The 21,821-nt window shown below is 36.4% G+C and overlaps 1 long non-coding RNA gene across 1 annotated transcript in view; it reads left to right on the forward strand.

The window, feature by feature from the left end:
• LOC125963452 (uncharacterized) overlaps window positions 1-5,770 on the forward strand; it is a 31,283-nt gene extending 25,513 nt beyond the window's left edge. Inside the window, exons 3-4 of the long non-coding RNA XR_007475451.1 lie at window positions 633-685; window positions 5,682-5,770. This is a non-coding gene — a long non-coding RNA (uncharacterized LOC125963452). The remainder of the gene's footprint in view (window positions 1-632; window positions 686-5,681) is intronic.
• The last annotated feature ends 16,051 nt before the right edge of the window (window positions 5,771-21,821 follow it).

The following is a 21,821-nucleotide window of genomic DNA, read 5'->3' on the forward strand; positions in this document are numbered from 1 at the left end:
ATTTTTCAAGTGTTATCCAAGTTACCATGACTTTCTTGACCAACTTGGCCTTTTAAAACTAAGAAATGGCAAGGACTGGTATACTTGTCATGTAATAAAATCTGCTTCCTATTTGAAAGCTGAAAGGTAGAATACTTGTGTGTTCTATATAATCTCTGAATATTCTAATAGACTAGACTGCCTAATATAAAAGAAATCTGTAGAAATCATAGATTTAATTTAATAATAACAAGAGCATAGCACTGTGCTGCAAAAATATTTCGTGTTCTCTTATGTATTATGCTTTTGGTACATTTTCAATAGATGTATAAATATCATCAGAAGTTATGGGGATTCTGTTGAAAGTGCCCACATATCATGAAATCATCAAGTGAGTGATACAGTTGTAAGAAATCATGAAGGAAAATTGTAATAGAGCTCTGTAGGAGTAAAAGCTTTCCTCCTATGGAGCAACTGATGTAATCCTGCCAAAGGTATGACTTTAGTAAATGACCATGACCTTCAGCTATAGTCTAGACCTCATGACATACATTTACTTGTAATAACTTCCTTTCTGGGACAATGTGTTTTTACCATTCGGTCTGTTTTTCAACAATATAATTGCTGTACCAGTTTAATTTTATTTTCTCAAGATACATCAAATGAGTTTAGGAGTGAAGAATGAAATGGATAAATAGATAAATAAGTAGGTAGATATATGCTAAATAGAAAATAAAGAGCAAAGCACATACCATTCATATATGAAAACATAGAATCAAATTAGCTAACAATATAACTACATGTAAAGATATTCCTTTGGAAAACAAATGAATGTTTTCATAAACCTAGATTAGCAAAAGTAATCTGTATGTAATATTTTAAATTAGGTTATTTGGTTGCTTGTTCCATGGAGATAAATGGGTCTGTGGGGGTCTAGAACACTCTATTCCAACTGGTGTCAACTATTGTACAGCGTAGCTACAGTTCAGTTACTGCTTAAAACAAGTTTATGGCATTGCTAGTAACTTCTGCATGTGTTCATTTTTAAGTAAAACAAACCGGAATGTTTTAATCGACTTCAAAATTATTCATGATATTAGGCAATATATAGCCGCTCATTTTTCACACCTAAGTTCTCCTACATATTTTTACAAATTATTGGGCAACAAAATTACAGATTTTCTTTGAGCACAGCTATGTGGGAAATGAAGAAGATGCAAGATTCATGACTGTATAAAACTTGTATCCATTATATAAAACCTAGAGATACTGAAGTTTTCCTCTCACATAATAGATTAAAAGTAACTCAGATATAGGCAAATACATGTCAAAGAAACAAGACACATGTGGCTGTTTAGTGAGAAAAGACTTCAAATGGTAAACATTTTGTAAAGGAAAAGGTGTTTGTGGGAAATGAACATATTGCACCGTAATTTGTGTAGCAGTTGATTTGAGAACAGTTTTTCACTTTCTGGTTTGCCGGAGGCCTTTCTCCTCCTCACTTTCCACTGGCCAAGGTTTCTCTTTGTGTTGTAGTTATCCTTCCTTTGAGTTCCTTTGAAAAGCTTAGGTGGTTTAAAATGACATGCATTGCGGTATATTCAAAATATAAAATAAAATGAATTCTTTTTACATCTCTAGAGAAGAAGAAAGGAATGCATATATATTATAATTGTCTCTATTCTTTATCCCATCCTTAGATAGTTGTTCCACTAAGAATAGTGCTTCTTAGATGTCTACTAGAGAGATCTGTTGTACCCCGTTCCTTCCCCAAAATCCATTTGAATATTAATTTGAAATATGAATCAATTCGTCATTCAAACAAAAAAGTTATAATTGGAATTTAAAGAGATACTTTGGAACTCTATTTGTGATTGACCACATAGGAAACAAAAGAATCCCTTAAATTTCTGCTGACACACACACTTTCTCTCACACTCACACTCACACACACTTTTTTTTTTAGGTTTTCACACCAGAGTCTAATGGAATAACTGCCATTAGAGGTATTACCTAATTGTCAGGGGTCTTACTGTAGAAAATTTCACCTACAATTTTTTCCATGCAACTCTAGAATTCAGTAGTTTTCCTAGGGTATTTAAATACATGTGTGAGGTTCTTATTCAATCTCATATTCATTAACTCACTTATTTCTTAAACAATTTTAGGACCTCTAGTCTATGCTAAGAATTTATACAAAGTCTTGTAAGTACACAATTGAACTTCTCCCTGGTGGTCCAGTGATTTAGGACTTGGCACTTTCACTGCCGTGGCCCCAGTTCAATCCCTGGTTGGGAAACTAAGATCCTGCAAGCCATGTGGCCAAAAAAAAAAAAGTTCTTATTTACTTTCTCTTTAGTACATTTTGAAACAAATTATTAGAAATAAAGGAAATAATAAATGAAATATGTATTACGTGTTAAAGGAGCACAGAATACACAATCTTTATGTTGTAGTGTGGCAAACAGAACATATGTGCAGTCCCCAACTGGGACATTGTGTAGTCTACTCACCTTCTCTCTAGATCAGTTTCTCTAACTGTAAAACTGAGATCACAACTCCTAATCCTCAATGTTATGATCTGGATCAAACAGAAGTATCTAAGACATAGAGTAGGCACTCAATAAATGTTCATTTTCCTCTGTCACCCTCCTCACCCTTGCCTTGAATATATGATGTATAATCCACCTACTGGTTCACTGGTTTGTTTCCAGACCTTGACCAGAGGATGGAGTTATATCTGGAAAAAAAAAAAAAAAATGTGAATGGTTCCAGACACAGCAACTCCTTTTAGCAAAATCTCACCAAAAGAGATTTCCAACAAAATGACAGATGGTTCCAGGTTCAGCGTGGCATATGTTGAGATTAATGTCTACATCGAATAATATATTAGCCACCCTCCTTCTCTTTCACAAATGCTGTAAACTCAAAGTTCCTTTCAGTCTATGAGCACTTGGGGTGCAAACTGTGCAAAAAGTTCTCCAGGGGGACCTAAGGAGTTCTTGCATCTAGGAGCCACCTGAGTACAAATCTATTGGCTGTTCAATGTATGTCTCACAATCCAAGTCAACCAGACTTTGTGGCCCAGCAGTGGAATTGCAGAAGTAAGGGAGAGATTTTTAAAAAACAATGAAAGAATGCACGTTTTGTCTTTGGCTGAATATAACAGAACTTTGCATACATTATCCCGAGATGCATTCAGTCACATCTCGCTTGTTTCTCAGACAAGAGCCCCAAATTTGTCACAACTTGTGAATAAAATGTGGGTAGTGGGAAACGGACATGTCCATCTGAGGCAGCTGAAGCTTTCTTGGGAAGTCACACATGAGGCAAAACACTCCCTGCTCTCATACAGGGTGCTTCTTATTTCTAGGTGATAACCAACCAAATATACAGCAACCCAACTTATTTACTTGAAGACCTCTGATAGGAGGAAATTACTATTACCTGAAGAGTAGGCAATAGTACTATCCCAAGTCTGGTAACTCCAGTCAACGAAAAGTTCTTTGTTATAAATCAAAATCTTAACCCTTCACAGATTGTTCCCTTCCAGTTGTTTTTCAGGTAGTTATCATGTCCCCCTGGAACTTACTATTTTCTTGAACTTGCTTAATGTTTCCTACATGAGTCCACTCATGATTGACATTAATCTCCCTCAGACAAAGTCATAAACTGCGATGTGAGCATAGTACTGAAGCATGATTTGATGGGCATGGAGTAGAGCGTCCACACACTTTAATGCGTTATTCAGTCCGAGATAACTTTTACACGGCACCACTATTATGCTGTAGACTCGTACTGACTTCATAATCAACCAAAATCCCTAAATTGTGTTTCATTTGCTTCATCTGCTGTTAATTTATATCTTTTCAATCCTGAGCCTAACATTTATTCAACCAGTTAGAGGTAGTCTATGGTTACAGCTTGTCTAGTCCATTTTATACCCAGATCCTGTCAAACAAATCCAATTCTTCCCAAATACATTTTTTATTTTAATATTCCATCTGTAAGCAAACCCACTTTTATTTGAATTTTCAAGGAATATGTTATTTCTTCCCAACGATTGTATTTTAGACCTTTTAATTGAAGGGTTAATGTTTTTCTGAAGGAAAATAGGTAATGTGATCTATCGAAATCTCAGGACTTACAAACTTGGAAAGATTTGGTATTACAGTGTTTCAATGTTTCCAGGTGTTTGGGGTTCAGTAGAAAGCCTCAGTCATATTTTGCCCAAAGCAAGTCAAATTTTTAATTATGTGTAATAAATCCAGGCATATTTACTCCATATATTTCGGGATTCATTTACACTTCAATCACTACGTTGTTATTTTTGAAGAACCATTTGATGTCTGCAAGCCCTTTGAGCCTTTAAAATATGCTTAGAAAACCCAGTCCCTCCACACACACACACACACACACACACACACACACACACACACACACACACACACACACACACACACATACATTATTTGAAAATAGATCATTATGTTTTGCCTAGGGTAAAAAAAATCAAATGCCTATACTTGAGGTGTGGCTTTAACCTTTATATAATACTTGGCAACATATACTCAGCTAAAAATATTCCTATCTGAATCCTTTGCTTAAAAAATACATTAAGGTTTAAACGTTTTAAATGACTATTTCAGAGACTCATATGGCTAACCAAACAGGCAAAAAAGTGTTAGCTAAAGGTCTAGAAGAGACTTTTATCAGCCCTACATTTCGTTTTATATATCAACTTTCAACAGAAGCATTTCAAAGGCCATCCCCAGTCCTATCTAAATATTCCTGATATTTAGAGCAAAATATCCAACTGCCTGCTGCACTTCTCCAGTTGGGGGCTCAGATTCAGCATGTCCACATTAAGAAATCTTTTATTTCCATCACCACTGCTACTCACACCCTGGCCACCATCATCATCACCCTCCAATAATATCCTTTTCCCCTTTCCAGGTTTCTAACCCTGTAAATGCTATTAACCATCTACCCAGTTGCCCACTTGAAAACCTGGCAGAATTATGGATCGGGGGAGGAGAATTTTTACATCTTAGTCTGGACATCACCTCCTTTATGAAATCTTAGGATTTCCATCTCCCAAATACTTCTATAATCCACCCAATTTTCTTCAATCCTACTGCCGTAACTTGAGTGCAAGGCAAACATTCATGTCTGAATTACCTTCATAGAATTCAACACACTAAATCTAATTGAAGAGCACCAATATACTCCCAGCTCTTAGAGTGTCATCAGATATACAATCGCAAAGCTAGAAAGCACATTAGGTAGCTTCTAGACGGACAACCTTATTTTCTAGAGGAACAAAGATATAAAGAGCTATTATTAATTTCCTCTCCTCCCATCCTCCTCTTTCCTCACATGAGAAAATATTGTTACTGCATCAGCTTTGTTGGAAAGGTTGAGGGTTATGAGAATTTTAAGCAAATTGTGTTTTAGGACCTTGCTCCAATACGACTTAGACATTAGAAATATGAATAATTTCCAACAGATAAAACTGCACAGCCAGCTGAGCAGACCTAAGGCACTATTTGGTGGTAGCCATTCAGGATGCAGTCAAGCACATTATCCTTGGGGGAGTTGTTTTAGCTGCAAAAGATATAGAGTATACCACAAATGATAGCATTTAAGACTGTAAGGCTTTATAATTCAGCTTTTTTTTACTTCCACCCCAAATGAGAAAGATGGGCTATCCTAACATAGTGCAACACCCGGAAGAGGAGATTTGACAAAGGAGAAGAAAACTGAGCTATAGAGATGGAGAGAAAAGGTACATTTCCTTAAAAATCTTGAATTGAGTCCTGCTTAGTACTTAGTGTGTCTGGTCAAATGATCTGAAGTCTTTAAAATTGCATTGCCTAATCTGTATAATCAGAATTTTAAAATTTGCTCTAGCCATTTCACAGGCAATGATTAAACTCATAAATGATAATAATTTTAAAAATTGTTTAAGTGTAAAATAAATAATGATTCACAATTCTACCTGAGTCCACTTCTGGGAATCGGTGTTTATAGCTGATTATAAAATGAACAGATATATAGGTATTTGGATGCCCAGGTCAGTGGGGCAAATTCTACATTTGAAGATGAGAAAGATGAAAGCAATTTCAGAATTCATCTATTACACATAATTTCTTGATGTAACATCAATCTTTCCTTAATACTCATTGTTAACTGGAGTTTTGGAAAATACGCATTTAAAGAGTTAAACATGCGGCCTTGTTTTGGTATACAGATACATTAATAACATTTCCTGGGAAACAGGAGATTATTTCTCATTCTCATTGACCTCTGGCCTTTATAAAAATGAAAGGCCGCAAATAATTCTAAAAGTGGTGAATTAACTCATGCATTTTCAGGAATTATTACCTACCTTTATTTTCAGTTTCCTACCTTTAAGCATCATCAAAACAAGGTACCAGTTTACGCATTGGAACGGAGTAAAAAATTAACTCAAATTTTATATTATCACTTTGTAGGAATTCCTGCTCTGAGCATAAACAGATGAAAATATGTGTTATCTTTAAAACGTAATGGCAGTTTGAAGTAATTCTCTATGTTATCATTCTAAGGTCATTTGCTTTTTGTCCCTATTATCAATTCTTAAAATAGTTTATATAATATACTTTGTAATATCATCTGAAAAAATATGTTTTTACCTTCACAACATCAATGGAAGGAAAAGTGTTCTCCCAATTTCACAATCTAGTACTGGAATTATGTGGCAAGAGAAATTTCTTGTTTTTCTTCTTTTTTTTCGGTAGCATAAACCATTTTAATCGCATAATGCTATTTGGAGCAATTGACCACAGACTAAGGTTTGATGCTGCTGGAACCACAGCAAAACTATCAGAAGCTGTCTTTCTATCTCATGGCTGAAAATTGGGAATCACAGCTCTGACCTTCAGGAACCATAGATTCAGAAACCTGCTCTGGCATTACTGTCCTCATTTTACAATTCTTCTGCCCCGGAGATCCCCAGGACCAGTCATGGGGGGTGGTCTCTGGGAGAACCCTTGATGTCATCTTCACCCAAGGGGTTCACTAATAGCCCCTTGACTCACATGGGAATATCCCCAGGAACTCCCCCCACGACTAGGAGGGCTGTGAAGAAGGGTTCATTCTCCTAGTGTTCAAGCCTAGACTCTTGACCTAGTTAGTAGTACTTCCCTAAGTGCCATCTTCTTGGAGCCAAGGTGCCCCAGAGGCACTGGACTTTGCTTTTTAAAATCTGTTGCACCAGAAACATCATCATGTCTTATAGGTAATGCTACCTTCTCTCCCACACCTAGATTCACCCAAACTTTTGGAGAACAACACATGTTGAAGGGAGATCCCTAGGCAATTCCTCCGGGAAACAAAAAGAAAGAGCACTGATAACTAAGGGACCCCTGCTCTTAATAATATATCAATTATTTACTTATGAAGTAAGTAAATTAATTATTTGTACTATACAGTACAAATAAGTAAGAGTCTATAAGATTAATTGATTTAAGAATACATGAAGATATATCAACTATAATTCCCCTAAACACAATTTTCTATTTCATTGTATACCTTAAGAAAATTTCAATCTCTAAATGACACTTGCTTCACTTCTAATTAAAGTGACAATGCAATTTATCATTCAAATCATGCTATTCTGAGAATGAAATGAGGCACTAATAATAATTGCGTAGAAAAATGGATGTAAACCAGGACTTTTCCCGCAAACTGGAATGTCTGGTCACTCTAACTCTACCTAATGGAGAAAAGAGAAGTGACTAGCTTGGGGAATGAGTAACTGGAGGAAAATTAAATATTCTGCTTGGGGTTTGGTAGAATCACACTGTTCCATAAAATCATCTGACAAAATGAGTCATGGGAGATAGCATTTTTGTTATCTTCAGGAGAAAACAATATATTTTTGACACAATTGCACTTGTTTCAACCTTTTATATTTCACTTATTTTCATATCTGTATCCTTTATTGCTTCATGGTAAATACCTCGGATAGTTTTGTGGATTGTTTTTTGAAGTATGGTAAAGAACGGCTGGAAAGTAGATTCCTGATTTCCACCTCAAAACCTCTGAATCAGAATCTTGAAAGTGGGGCCCAGGAATTTAATTTTTCAAACAATCATCTCGACTGATTTTTACGCCATAGCCTGGAAGAACCACATTGTATAAAAAAGTAGAGAGTATTTTGGGAGAAAGGCATGTTTCGATTGGGTGGAAGGTTTTTGTTGTTGTTATATAACTGAACCTCCTTCGTATAGTCAAATGCAGTCAATTTTTTGTCATTTGCGGTAAATATGTTTTGTAAAGTCTCCAGGAACAATGAATTAAGAGAATACTGAACCATTGCTTTCAAGTGAAAGAGAGGATTAGGTTCCTGCGAGCCTCTGGTCACATTTTTACCAACCAATCAATATATAACCTTGGTTTATGTGGGTTTCTGTTTAAAGACACCTTGTTTACCATATTGATTCACTAACATTGAACTCACCGCCAATAGCATTATAACTCATGCCTGCATGGAGCTGATCTAACACACGGATTTTCTCTGTAAGGCACATCACAGCCTTCTTGCCCTTAGGAACATACACAGCACTTCAGCATCATACTTGGAGTCCATTTTGGACAGTGAAATAAGCAACAAAAGCCACGAAAATGAGAAAAATGTGGCCCAAATAGACTCCATGAAAACCACTTGTTTACAGTGTGAGAGCTGAAACAAGAAGGCAGGGGTTCCCCTTGTTCCACCTCAGCCAGCGACTCAAATCACTTGCTGCTCTGCACATGTTCTTGAATGACCATGAAAGCACTGTGAGTATTGATTTGGAGGGGTTACAAATGATTCATAGCGAATAGTCAAACTCACAAGTCTGTAATCCGTACGTAATGAGGATTGACTGTAGGATGTTGCCCCTAACTCTGATGTACACCTTTACTTACAGCTGGGTAACCTAAGTAGATTCTGAGTGACATTCAAGAGGTAAATCTAAAATGGAGAACAAGAGACCTCAGGAAATATAGAATAAAAAGATAACTTTTCAAACTGTTTTCCCACAAGCAGTGTGTGAGCTTTGCAGGTTCTCTAAATCCTCCTCCGCATTTGGTGCTGTTGCTATTTCAGTCATTCTGATAGGTGGGTAATTACACCTCACCGAGATTTTAATTTGCATTTCCCTAATGGCTAATAGTTTGGCAGTTTTTAAACAGTTAAACATGTGACTACCACTCTTGAGCATTTATTCCAGGGAAATAGAAACTTTGAATCCTCCCCCAACAAACACCTGTACATGGATGTTCATGGCACCTTTATTTGTAGTAGCCAAAAACTGGAAATTGTCCAATGTCCCTCAATGAGTGAGCAGTTAAACAAACCCTGGTACATTCTACCATGGGTTACCACTGAGCAATAAAAAGAAAAACTATTGGTACACACAACAACCTGAATGAATCTCTAGAAAGTTAGACTGAGTGAAAAAAGTCAGTTTCAAAATGTTACACACTGTATGATTCCATTTACGTACCGTTCTTGAAATGAGAAAATTACAGGAATGGAGAACAGATTAGTGATTACCATCGGTTAAAAAGAGGTGGTAGGAGGGAAGGTGGGTGTGCCACAAAAGGGCATCTAGAGGGATGCTAGCAGTGATGGAAACATTCTGTACCTTCATTATATCAAAGTCAAGATGCTGGTTGTGATTGTACCATAGTTTTCCGGGGTGTTAACCATTGGGCAGAAACTGGATAAAGGGTACATGGGAGCTCTCTGTTTTATTTCTTTCAGTTATGTGAATCTATGATTACCTCAAAGTAAGAAGCTTAGTGAAGAATAATGAAGGAGAAATACTTTCTCAGATAAACAAACAAAAAGATAACTTTCCTTTTTCCAAGTGTCAGTTGGTTCTTGTTTACCAAGTAATTTAACAAGCTCTTATCCTTTAAAGAGGCTAAAGAAAGGTTGTTAGTTCATATGACACAACATTTTTTAAGATGACTTACTAAAAACTATACACCACACATACAACTTCTTAAAAGCAATAAACTTTGATAACTTTTGATAGTGATAATATTGCAGATCTATCATGTGTTCCATCACTGTACTAAATGAAAAACTTAATCACCTAATTTTCATTTCAAAAAAGTTGTCACATGAAGTAATATATATACAGTAAAGTGAACAGTATTAATGCAATTAATGTAATTGGCTCTTTTCGAATGAGGAAACTGAGGCTCAACTCACATGTGAAGGTAGATGACATTGTTAATACTGAAGGTTTGGTTTGCAAAGTAGATGCACAAAACCAGGATCCCATGATTCTGTGCAAATCAGAATCTCTAGGGCATAAACAAAGTTTTAATATGACAACTGAGTTCATCTTATCCACTGTCTCTCTCCATATATATATATATATATATATATATATATGTACATACATATGATTTTTTGATATATAAGGAAGGGGCTGAGAATAATTGTGTAGGATACACAGGATAAGTCTTTCTGAAAGGGAAGAGAATGGATCTTTTCAAGTTAGGTCTTGTATTAGTTTCCTAAGGCTGCCGTGACAAAGTGCTACAAACTGGCTGGCTTAAACAACAAAAATATATTGTCTCACAGTTCTGGAGACTGGAAGTCTGAGATGAAGGTGTTCATTCTGTGAGCTGTGAGGGAGAATCTGTTCCATGCCTCTTCCCTTAGCTTCTGGGCATTTGCTGGCAATTTTAGCTTAGCTTATATATCTGATCTCTGCATCCATCTTCTCATGGTTCTCTCCTTATGACCATGTCGGTGTGCAGATCTCCCCTTCTTATGGGTACAGCAGTTATATTGGATTAGCGTCCACCCTGCTCCAAGAAGTATGACCTCATCTTAACTAATTACATCTGCAGCCATCCTGTTTCAAAATAAGGTCACATTCTGAGGTACTGGAGGTTAATTACTTCAACATATGAAATTTGGAAGGACACAGTTCAACTCATAACAGATTCCTCCCCCCATTCTTACCCAGTGAATGTGATAGGCAAAGCTGTCAATAGGTTATCAAGTGAGGTAGGTCCAAGGTACAATGGTAGAAAACTGTCCTAAACAATAAAAAAAGTAAGCAGGCATTTTAATAGATATATTTTTGGGGTTATTTTATCTAATTCAAGAGAATTAAACTTAAAACTCTAAATATTCTGTATTTGTAAAATGCTTGTGATCAACCCTATAACTTTCGTTTGCACTGATAATAGAAGAAAATCAAACATTTTCTAAAAGTTAATATTATTTCCTTTCTAAATGTTTTGAAAGTGCCAATGTAAAGTTTTTTCAACTCTTTAAGTGTAGGTAGAGTTGCTTGACCAAAATTAATAGATTTTTTCAATCAGACATGTTTTAAACAAAACTCTAAATCAAACCAAAAGTTATTGAAATAGGAATATCATCAGAATTACTCCCAAACTATTTATTTTAGGGAAGCCAAATATACTAAGAAGTAAAAACAAATATCAAACTGTTTGTTACTGGTCAGTGCTTCTTTATTATGAGCGCATTGTTTAAAAGTATACATATTAAAGTTTATGGGAAAGTTATGTGCTACACTCAAGCTGACTTGTCTCTATAATATTCAGAGCAATAATAAATTAAGAAAAAAAAATCCAAGTCGGTTGTTTAAAACTGTGTAGACCAATGTGTTGATTGACTGCAGGGTTTTTTCCCCACTTTTGACTCAGATATGCTGACATCCTGTATACGCATCCTGAGATGATTATTCAAAGCGCAAATTAATGTCATACTCCACACCTTGAAACCTCTTCTGACTCTGTTTCTTTTGCCCTCTCACTCCTGTACACATCAAAGCTGCTCTGTAACAGGAGTAATGGAACTTTGGTGCCTAGGGAAGATGAATGAACATTTCTGCAGAATATTACTGTTGAGCAATGAAAAGACTAAAAATGGGTGGGTGGCTTCAATTGTAAGTCGGGGGGAAAAACAAATTCTAAGAAATCACAGGGCTTGGTACCCATTTGGAAAGATAGGAGCTATTTTTAGATGTAAAGAGGATGTGGTGATTAATATGAAAGCTAAAGCCATGTAAATCCAAATGCAGCAGCTGAATACCAAAAGTGTACTGTTAGACATTAGCATTCTACCAAACTATGGGTAGGGGGGAGAAATTATTTTCCATTTTTAATCCAAAAATGGCTTTCAAATAGCAATATAATTTGGAGATATTGTACGTTATTAGATAGAGAAAGTGATTTCAAAATTTTATTGGTGCAAAATATTAAATATGTAAAGTATTAAAAACAGCTTTCTAAGAGAATTATGTATTTTAAATGTTGGGAGTAGCTAACTCCTAAATGTCAGTCACACAGGTATAATGGAGATAGAATTCTTCTGAGTTTTAGTAGTTTCTAAATATTCCACCAATTCACAGCTATCCACTTTTCACAGAGGAAATCCTGGAGCTGTTGACCCAAGTCAGTTGTTGTTCTGAAAATACCCCAAATCAACTCAAGAAATTCTATACCAGGACTGTGTCCCTAGCCTTGCAGTGGCCCATTCCTAAACTGCCTTCCCAGACCTTTAACTCTCTGCTCCTCCTCTCTCATCCACTAATCAATTTAAGGTCACAGCCCTTCCCTGCTAGAGTTTAGGTTCATTTTAAGAAGGTTTCAATTGAATAACTAAAAATTAGGATATATTCTGTACACTTCCAGAAGAAAGGAATATAAAAACAGAAATGAAAGAAGATAATTTGATAATGTAGCATAATGAAACAGACCTAGATTAGAAATTGCAAATATTACTTAACCTCTCCAAGTCTTGTTACCTGTTTAACTATAAAATATGGGTAACGATTCTTAGCTCCCAAGTTGTCATGGGAATTAAATGACACTATACGTAAAGATTTTGGTGAACGCTGCCAGCAGCGGTTTTATTATGTTTCTGTAAATCTGTGATTATTATTGTTGGTTGATGACACCACTCTGGCTCTGATTAAAATCACAGATTAGCTCTTCACAAATTATGAGTGTGAAGTAACAAAAGGCAAAAGCAACAGTAACAGTGTGCCCAACGGTCTTCTGGCAGAAAATGGTTAATCAAATCTGAGCACTCCCTTGATAACAGCTTCCACTGAGGGTGACCTCTTTTCTTTACAATCTCTTCCCTTATGAAGCTAGATGGTCAACACATTTAATATACTTTATTAAGTGTGCATGCAGTTATCATCATTTTATAACACTGTCTGGCTTATTTATTACTAAGGAATTGGAGGTGAAAAATCCTTTATCTTTTATAGTCTTATTTTTTTGTTTAATATTATATCAAAAAAAATCTCCCAATGAATCTTTTCTCTGAAGCATGGGAAAAAATTAATAAGGAAATGCAAAAGATACCATGTTTATTTTATAGAGGCAATACAATCCCTCGGATTGTATCTCTTCTAGTCAAAATATGTCTAATCTGAGCCTTACCTTCTCCATTTGATCTATCGTATCTTTATATGATTATCCATTTTGTTTGTCATTATCCATTATTGTTTATAGAAGATATCTTCTGTCTTCTCCCTGATGACTTTGTTAGGACTGAACATAGATAACCCGTCTCTGCTGACCCCAATGTGTGCAGACACTGTAGCTGAAATTTTTCAGCTCAATGGGCATAACTCTCTCTCTCTCACTTTCATTTTCTCTTTTGTTCTTCACAATAGAGAGATATGTAAATCCATCAATTCGTCAATCCTAAGAAACAGTGCCACAGTCCTAAAGAATCCCTACCACCCTCCTTATATTGACCTGGCATTCAGGATTTTACAGAAATAAGATTATCATTCACTTAAAGCAATTGCTTTTTTCACATTCTTTCTGATGCAACACAAAGAAGCACCTGAATCCCTGTCTTATCGTAGCAAAAGGAGAGTGTGAAAAGACTGCAGGTCACAGATATGAAATACGTTTCCCTTTGGGAAAAGACACTGAATGGAAAGGGAGATGTTTTGGATTCAGGATTCTGATTCCTTAGGTTCTGACTTTCCTGAGAAAGCCAATGAACATGCTATTTTATAGTAAACCAGTGTAACCTGAAAACTATAAGAACTGAAAAAGAACTAAGGAAAAACTTTTCAGAATTGAAATTTGGGACTAAAGGGGGAAAAATCCCATTAAAGAGAAATTACAATGATGATCACCTAATGGAGAAAAGCAAGAACCAAAGCTTGTCGCTACGCAAGGGTAACAAATGATAAGATACAGAGAAGAGACTGATGGCCTTTGAAAGTAGAATTCTTGATCATTCCATTTTGGGACCAGCATAGTATTTTCTTAACTACTTTTCTAGGGTTTAAAAGTCTTCAGAGGCTCCTTCCTCTATCATATCTATCAAGCTGAGTGGACTTCTAAAAAAATCTATCAGTACACTCATTTAAATAAACATGGTGAAAATATTCCTAAACAATTTTCTTGTTACTAGTATTAATCTTTACATATTGCTCTTATCTGCTCTGCTCCAACTTGTATCACTTCTGTGCTTACTGGGTGAAGAATAATTTCTCAGAGAACCTTTCTACACAACTGTTGAAGGATGAGGCAGTTTATAAACCACCATGTCACTGACAGTGTAAAAACCTGAGCAGAGGGGCTTTGATCTAACAAAAGGCACCAGGCAGTCCAGGGCACTGTCCCTCAATGCCAGGTTGTAGATTAAACGAGATTCCCAACTTGAATATAAACTGGATAGAAATTGAAGACTGGACCCACGTACCACCCAAATATTTTGATGTTTGGCATTTGAACGCTTTTTGGTAAATGATTTGGTAAATCATTTTAGAGAAAATGATACCCGTCTCTGCTAAATCAGAAATCAGGTTTTCATTTTTTTTTTTTTTCCAGAAGAGTTTTGTAAGGATAACACCAATTTGGGGTACTACAACACTTAGATGCTTTTATTTTTCTTGTTCGCATGTTCCTATAAGTTGGTCTGTCGACCAGGAGACACCATCATCTAAATACTCGGTGCCTTTCTTTACCCTCAGAAAAGATAGTCCTGGTTCACGAACCACTTTGACAGCCTTTCCTGGAACATTCTGTATAAAGTGCAAAGTGTTGCCATTTGCATATTCTACTGTTGGTGTGAGGTGATATGTCCAGGTATTGAGTTTACAGTGGTAAGATGAATAAGTTCTTTTTCTAAACTCGAGGGAGACTCTCAGTGATGAAAGTGGCACAGAGTGACTCTGACGGAATAAAACAGAGTTATCAGGGTACTCTGTCTGGGGCATTATAATGACTCTGTTGGTGACAGCTTGTCTACTGCCTGGTGGTATTAGTAAAGAGCACTTTTTCTAGGGGAATTGTTGAGCTGGCTTTGCTTTCATGTGATCTGCCAAGGCATATACCCTGTCAAATTGAGTCACTTTGCATTTCACTACGGACAAAGGTCCCTTGGAGAATGGTACCTGGGAGTTTCACTGTCCCAGTACTTTGTTTTTGTTCTCAAGAGGAACCTGTAACCATTTAAAATAGATATTTGCCTCCACCAGCCAAAGAAACCCAGACCAGCTCATTTACACATATAAGCTTAATTATTCCTACCTCACTGAGCACAAAGCACATATATTTAACAGGGTGGTACTGGAATATATCTTCAGGATATAGTTGATCATATTGGTAGTAAGGTCACATACTTCATGCTCAGTAGACAAATCTGAGAAGTGATGGGTGCAGGACTGGGAATTTGAGAGGTATTCTCAGGAACAAGGAACTCAAGTGGGCTTCTTTTTAATGCAACAGAACTAAACTTTGTTTAATTCAGAAGTAGTGACCCAATTTAATCTTATCTGAGGTTCAAAATAGCTTATATCATTTGTTTTTTACAGTTGTACATTTTGTTATCCTATAAGGTTAATGAGAGGAAGTCAAGGTTATAATGAGAACTACAAAAGGGAAATACCACACTGAAGTCTGTTTTTTTTTGTGGTGATTTGACCTAAAGAAAAGGCACTTAGATTCTGAATTCTCATAAAAGCTCATGCTTAATAAGACTCACGATAGTAGTTGCGAGAAAAGCTAATCTTTGAAGACTTTCTGCATAACTTTTTACATCAGGGAGATTGGTTGATTCAGATAATTTACCTTGCTAACATACATTTAAATTCTTACTCAGTAAGCTAAAAAAGAAGAAAAAAATTCCAGAGTAATTAAATCCTGTTTATCGATATTATGGCATGGCACTGTCATGCCATTATTTCAAACAGAAAAAAGTAATGAGATAGAGAGTGAGAGGAAAAGAAGAGAAAATAAAAGACAGATATTCTGGTTATAGAAGCTCATTCATTTATCTCATTAATTTAAATTATCTCATTAATTAATATCTCATTAATTTAGCTCATTTATTTAGTTAAGTGACCAAAATGCTTACTATGACTCATGGATGCGGTTAATTTGAAAACCATCATATTAGTGAGTAATGTCTGTCCAATTAAACCTAAAAGCCCAGTCCACAGGCAGCTGACATGTGAAGGGAGCGATACCTGAAACTCGCCAGACGGCTACCTTTTCTTGGTTTAGGGCAGAAGTGGGAGAAACACAACCCAGCCAACAGGACATAACAAAGGTCCTAAAGAATATTCGGCAAAACAAAAGGTTTCTACCTCTGGCTACCTCTGGGTGGAAAGATTTTTCAGTATTTTCAAAAGATTATGTAATAAAAATATTCAAAAAGTAAAAGAGGGCAAAAGAGTATACAAATTTGCCCAGATCTGCAGAGAGAAACATTAGCTTTATTCCTCTTTCCTCATATCTCACTTCTCTCCTTTACTGTTTGACTAAAGAGAACAAACTGTTCACAAGCTGCTGGATGGGAAATTGTACCTGATTCAGCAGTACAAGAGAACTGTGCAGAGCAGCGAGAGTGGGGAATCTTACTGAACACACTTCCTTGGCATCCCTCTGAAAGATCCCCTTTATCCGGACAAAAGTTAGCTACAATTTCCTGATATTGCTTATCAACTCCTTATATTCCTTATACAATTTCCTTATATATAAAAGGGAGAATTGTTGCAACATGTGCTCCTCTATGATGCTAATAAATAGACTAGCCTTTCACCTGCTCGAATGAGAGGATGTACTGAAGGGAGTGATGAAGCGGATTATCTATTAATAAAAATGAATGAAGGTATAAATGGATGTATGACATATTCTGCATTTATGAGAAAGTTCTAATATTAATTGAATGGTGAATGAAGGAGAGTAAGAACATGCAAAGAAGAGAGTCAACTTGTACAATCCTTTAAAAAAATCAAAAAGGTATAAATTACCAACCGCCAAGTTAGCTAATTAAGCCTCCCATTAATTTGGAAATAAAAAATCTAATTTTCACTGAACCATCCAATTCCAAGGATTAACTTAAAAGTGAACCATTCCTTGGTATTCTAAGTGTATTCTAAGTGAGTGTATTAGCTTCTTACTTTCAAGAGGGCAAAATGCATTTGAGGACTTCTATTCTCATGGGCTCCTTCTTACTTTGGTTTATTTTAGTAGAGGGTTGGACTAGAATTTAAAGTTGTTTCAGGGGCAAATCAAAGCAGATTTACCTGAAGGAGAGTCGTGCGAAGTAGTCATTAGTTAAAGCAAACCAAACAAACAAAAGCTGTTTGGGTTTGGTTTGCTTTAGAGGAGTATAAGTTGGAACAATTCTTCCTTTTATATATATGACTCTTCTAGTTGATTTTCATTTTCTTATAACAACTTTTATTTTCATGCTACCTGTTGCTCTGAGCAAAAAGCCATAAGTTTCAACCAATTTATTTTATCATTTGGTGTATTTTATTGCTATGGTTTTTAGCTCTAAAATATATCTCCTTAAATGAGTGTGCATTTTTATATGTGTATGTGTGTGTATACATATATATTTTGAACTATCATATATTTGAACTAAATAATAGTATATATATTTATTTTTATACCATATATATATATGTATATACACACAGACATATATACTATCACTTAGTTCAACATAACATAAAATCACATTATTTAAGAGTAAAAATGTTACAATATTTTATCCCCACTTGATAGCTTAATGCAGTACTTGTGTTTTGAAAATAAGGTGTGAAGAATATATTCCAATAATTTTCAATTAAGTTCCAAATCCACTAAAATTATAGGAGCTGCCTTAAAGCTCCACAGTATGTGGATAGAAGCAAATTTTGTCATACACGAGGAGAAAACAGAGACTGAAGCAAATTCTCAGCAGCAGACATCCGACATGCCATTCTTTTCCTGCCTCAAATGAATCTAGCCTGAAAACACACTCACACATGCTTACAAAAAAGGACAATGTGTCAGAAATACACTCCCTTATTTTTGTTGTATTTGCTAATTAGATTATTTAAAAATCTGCTATTCCACAAATACTTTAGGAGGTACCTCCTAGAGATAATTATTAAAGGATTACTGGCCATTTACTGTGGGCCAAGCAGGATGCGAGGACCTGGGGTAAAATCCTACCATTTGGTAGAGTGTACAACATTATTTTAAAAGTTTCCATGCAATGTTATGCAAACAACTTAACATTTGTACAAAATGTAAGAGTAATAACGGAACTTCTCCCTATGCTTAGCTCACTGTAAAAATTTATACCAAAAACACCCCTACACATATGAGAGGAACACAGAAAACACATTCACACAAATGTCTTATGCATAATGTAAGACAAATTTGGAGAGGTGTAAGGATACTGGAGAAACTGAGGACCTGGCAAAGCATTTGAAAATTTGCACACATTTTTAATGTAAATGTTGTCATTAATCTCAGGCATCAGACATTTTTCAGCTTCGAAGATGCTACCCAGAAGGGAACTACACTCTCAGCATGCTTTCCCACTTGGAGAGACATATTGTCAATGTAGGAAATTGCCCAGCTAATATCACAGTATTTTAAGACAGGGAAGTCTGAGGTGAATAGTGTGGGCCTATGGAATTCATAAGGGGCCAATATGATCATGGTAAGAATGGGCAGAATTAAGGTCAGGCAAGGGGTACCTGTAAATGACAGTGTAAAAAGGTGCAGGAAGCAAAAGGGGATGGCATGAGGAAGAGAAGAAGTAGAGAACAATTACAGTGCCTGCTCCTCCCATTAGCAGCCAAGAGGGCTCTTGCTGGAGCTTCTTCAGCTATTTTTTATTGTGAATTTCTAGCATCAAAACCCCAGCACCAACTGCTGTGGTGATTTTTAACTGTGCAACTTCTGCTTCCATGGAAATTGTCACTTTTCCAACCTGTCTAGTCAGATGATCAGCCATGGCTGTGTCCTAATTCAGGTGAGGAAGGATAGGTCAGATCCACAGATGTGAATATGCAGGTCATTGTGGCCTGAGACAAGGCTTGGAGTTCCTCTCTACCTATCCTGTAGGCCAGTCAATTCTGACTTGGAAGACAGTCCATTAACTCTTCAGATGACTCCACCTATAGTTTCATATACAGAGTTAGGTGCTTCTGTGCATCTAGGAGCGTGGGTAGCCTATACAGGTGTTTCTGAAGTCCCTGAGGCAGGTAACACACTTATTTTAGTAATGTTTATCCAAGACTTTAAGAAACATTCAGGTAATTGCAAATGCAGCCTCAGCCATCCTGTGCATTTCAAACCATAACACCACATGGAAGTAGACTTTGAGCAGTAGATTTAGTTGAGAATTTTCTTGTTTGTCAGGTAACTTTTCTCTCTTGATACCAGGGATAGGTAAATGAGTTAAATTGAACAAAGGTATTAAGCGAAAAGGAAAGGAAACAAGATAGCTGTGCATTAAATAAAGCACAATCATGATATGCATTGCTGGATCACAGTTTTGAAGATCTATAGCTACAGTGGGTAATAAATCTGTCATGCAAAAAGTATTTATACTAAAGATCTTCAGGAAAAGAAAATAAAAATATGAAAAGATTGCACTGTGAGTCTTAAAAACGCCTACTGGAGCCCTTTGTCTTTTTCTTTTACTTGGAGGTATATATATACACATAATGAACTATAATGGAGATATATATCTGTTAGTCTCAGATGTGAGTATACAGTAAGTGACATACAACACAATGTTGGAAATATGTATAGATTTTCAGAACTGAGACAGAGCCAGTCCTTCACTTTCATTTAATACTGTTCTCAGTGTTGGAACAATTCTGTTTCTAACTCTTCAAAGGGAGAAAGGAAGAAGAAAGAAACGTGTAACCATAAAGTTCTGAAAAGTGAAGCTGAGAAGACTCATCTAGTTTCTTCCCTGGCAGTTTTCTCTAGGTAGATCATATGGTGGATATGTCAGAGCTTTGAAATGTCTAGTTTAAGGGGATCAATAAGTCAGAATTATTTTTTTACAACTCTTTGACACCACTGCTCTATATCCTTGGTCACAGAAACCTTTTCTTCATCAGGTTATGTGGTTTGTCTTACAGTGGTCTCTACTTCTGGAGCAATAGTATTTAGTAGTAAACAGTAATGTTTCTAATAACTATGGAGTTATTTATATTTCATTTGTTAATACTGAAATAGCCCAAAAGTACTATTTGAGTCCCAGTAATATTGCTCTTCTACCACTACATAATCTTTGTTGCATCCAATTAAAAAGAAAATACTCCAATTACTGCCACATCTTCAGATGGTACAGTGTGTTCATAGGTCACAATGCTATTTTGCTTATGCATGTACAAACTTGGCTTTCTCTCTCTTTTGTTCCTTTTCAGCCCCATCTCTTTACTTCTTTGAAGTTGTTGCCTTCTTCGTCAAGCAAAGTGAGAATGCTTACCTAAGTAGGGCATCACTATTTACCATTCCTTTGGTGTGCTCTGAATAACAGAGCGTGCTCCCTAAGCCAGAGACAGGCTCACTCCATCCTGTGTACGTCCTGTTCCTGCTTCCCCACACCCAGGCAGCCGAGCGTATTTTATGTCAGAGACGCTTCCTCCCATAACGCTTCTGGAAGTTGAGCAGCGTTACCAGAAGTGAAAAGTAGGCATTATTCCATACTTTTGATAGCCCACCTTTCTATTCATTCAACTAACTCTTACCGTATACCTAGTATGCACTGGTCACAGTGCTAAGAGACAGGGATGAAAAAAGCAAATAAGGTATAGTCCTTCTTTTCTAGGAGTTCACAAACTTGTGAAGGCAAGACACACAGACAAGCTAGTGGCACCAAGTCAAAGAGTTAAAAAATTAGACCTCTGTTGTCAGATGGTCTTAACTTTGAACCCTGCTTACTAGCTGTGTGACCACGGGCAAGCTACTTTGTCTTTCTACACATAAATAAATGCAGGTGATGTCAATACCTATCTCCCGTGTTTGTTGTGAGAATTTGACGAGCTTATGCAATTAGCACAGTCCATGGCGTGTGATTAGCTTTCAACAGTGATGTGATGTTATGATGAGATGGGCTCAGGATGGGTAAAGCACAGATTAATACAAAGGCAAGGGAGGGGTGTCCACTTAGAGACATTTAGCGATCACCTCTGGGGGTTGCTCAGGAAGGTCTGGTCATAGAGTGATATTTAACCTGTGAAGAAGAGTTAGAAACACACAAAAACACTTTCATCCCCTTTTGTTGAGAAACAGACAAACAAAAAACATTGGCCTCTTGAATTAAACTTTCTCTCGGTTGATGAAGTTAGGTGACCAGGATGACTCAGTGCAGGATTATCGGTATCTGTGAAGCATCAGAGCACAGGCATGATGCTAAGATCTTTTGTCATTGGCTCCTACTTGCAGGTGCCTTCTCTACCGTTCAGTCATAGACGATAGCTAGGAAGATAAATGAACTCGGGAGAAGCAGGGAACAATACTGCAATTTTTTAATC

This window comes from Orcinus orca, chromosome 2 (assembly GCF_937001465.1).
Source record: "Orcinus orca chromosome 2, mOrcOrc1.1, whole genome shotgun sequence".
In the NCBI taxonomy this organism is placed as follows: Eukaryota; Metazoa; Chordata; class Mammalia; order Artiodactyla; family Delphinidae; genus Orcinus; species Orcinus orca.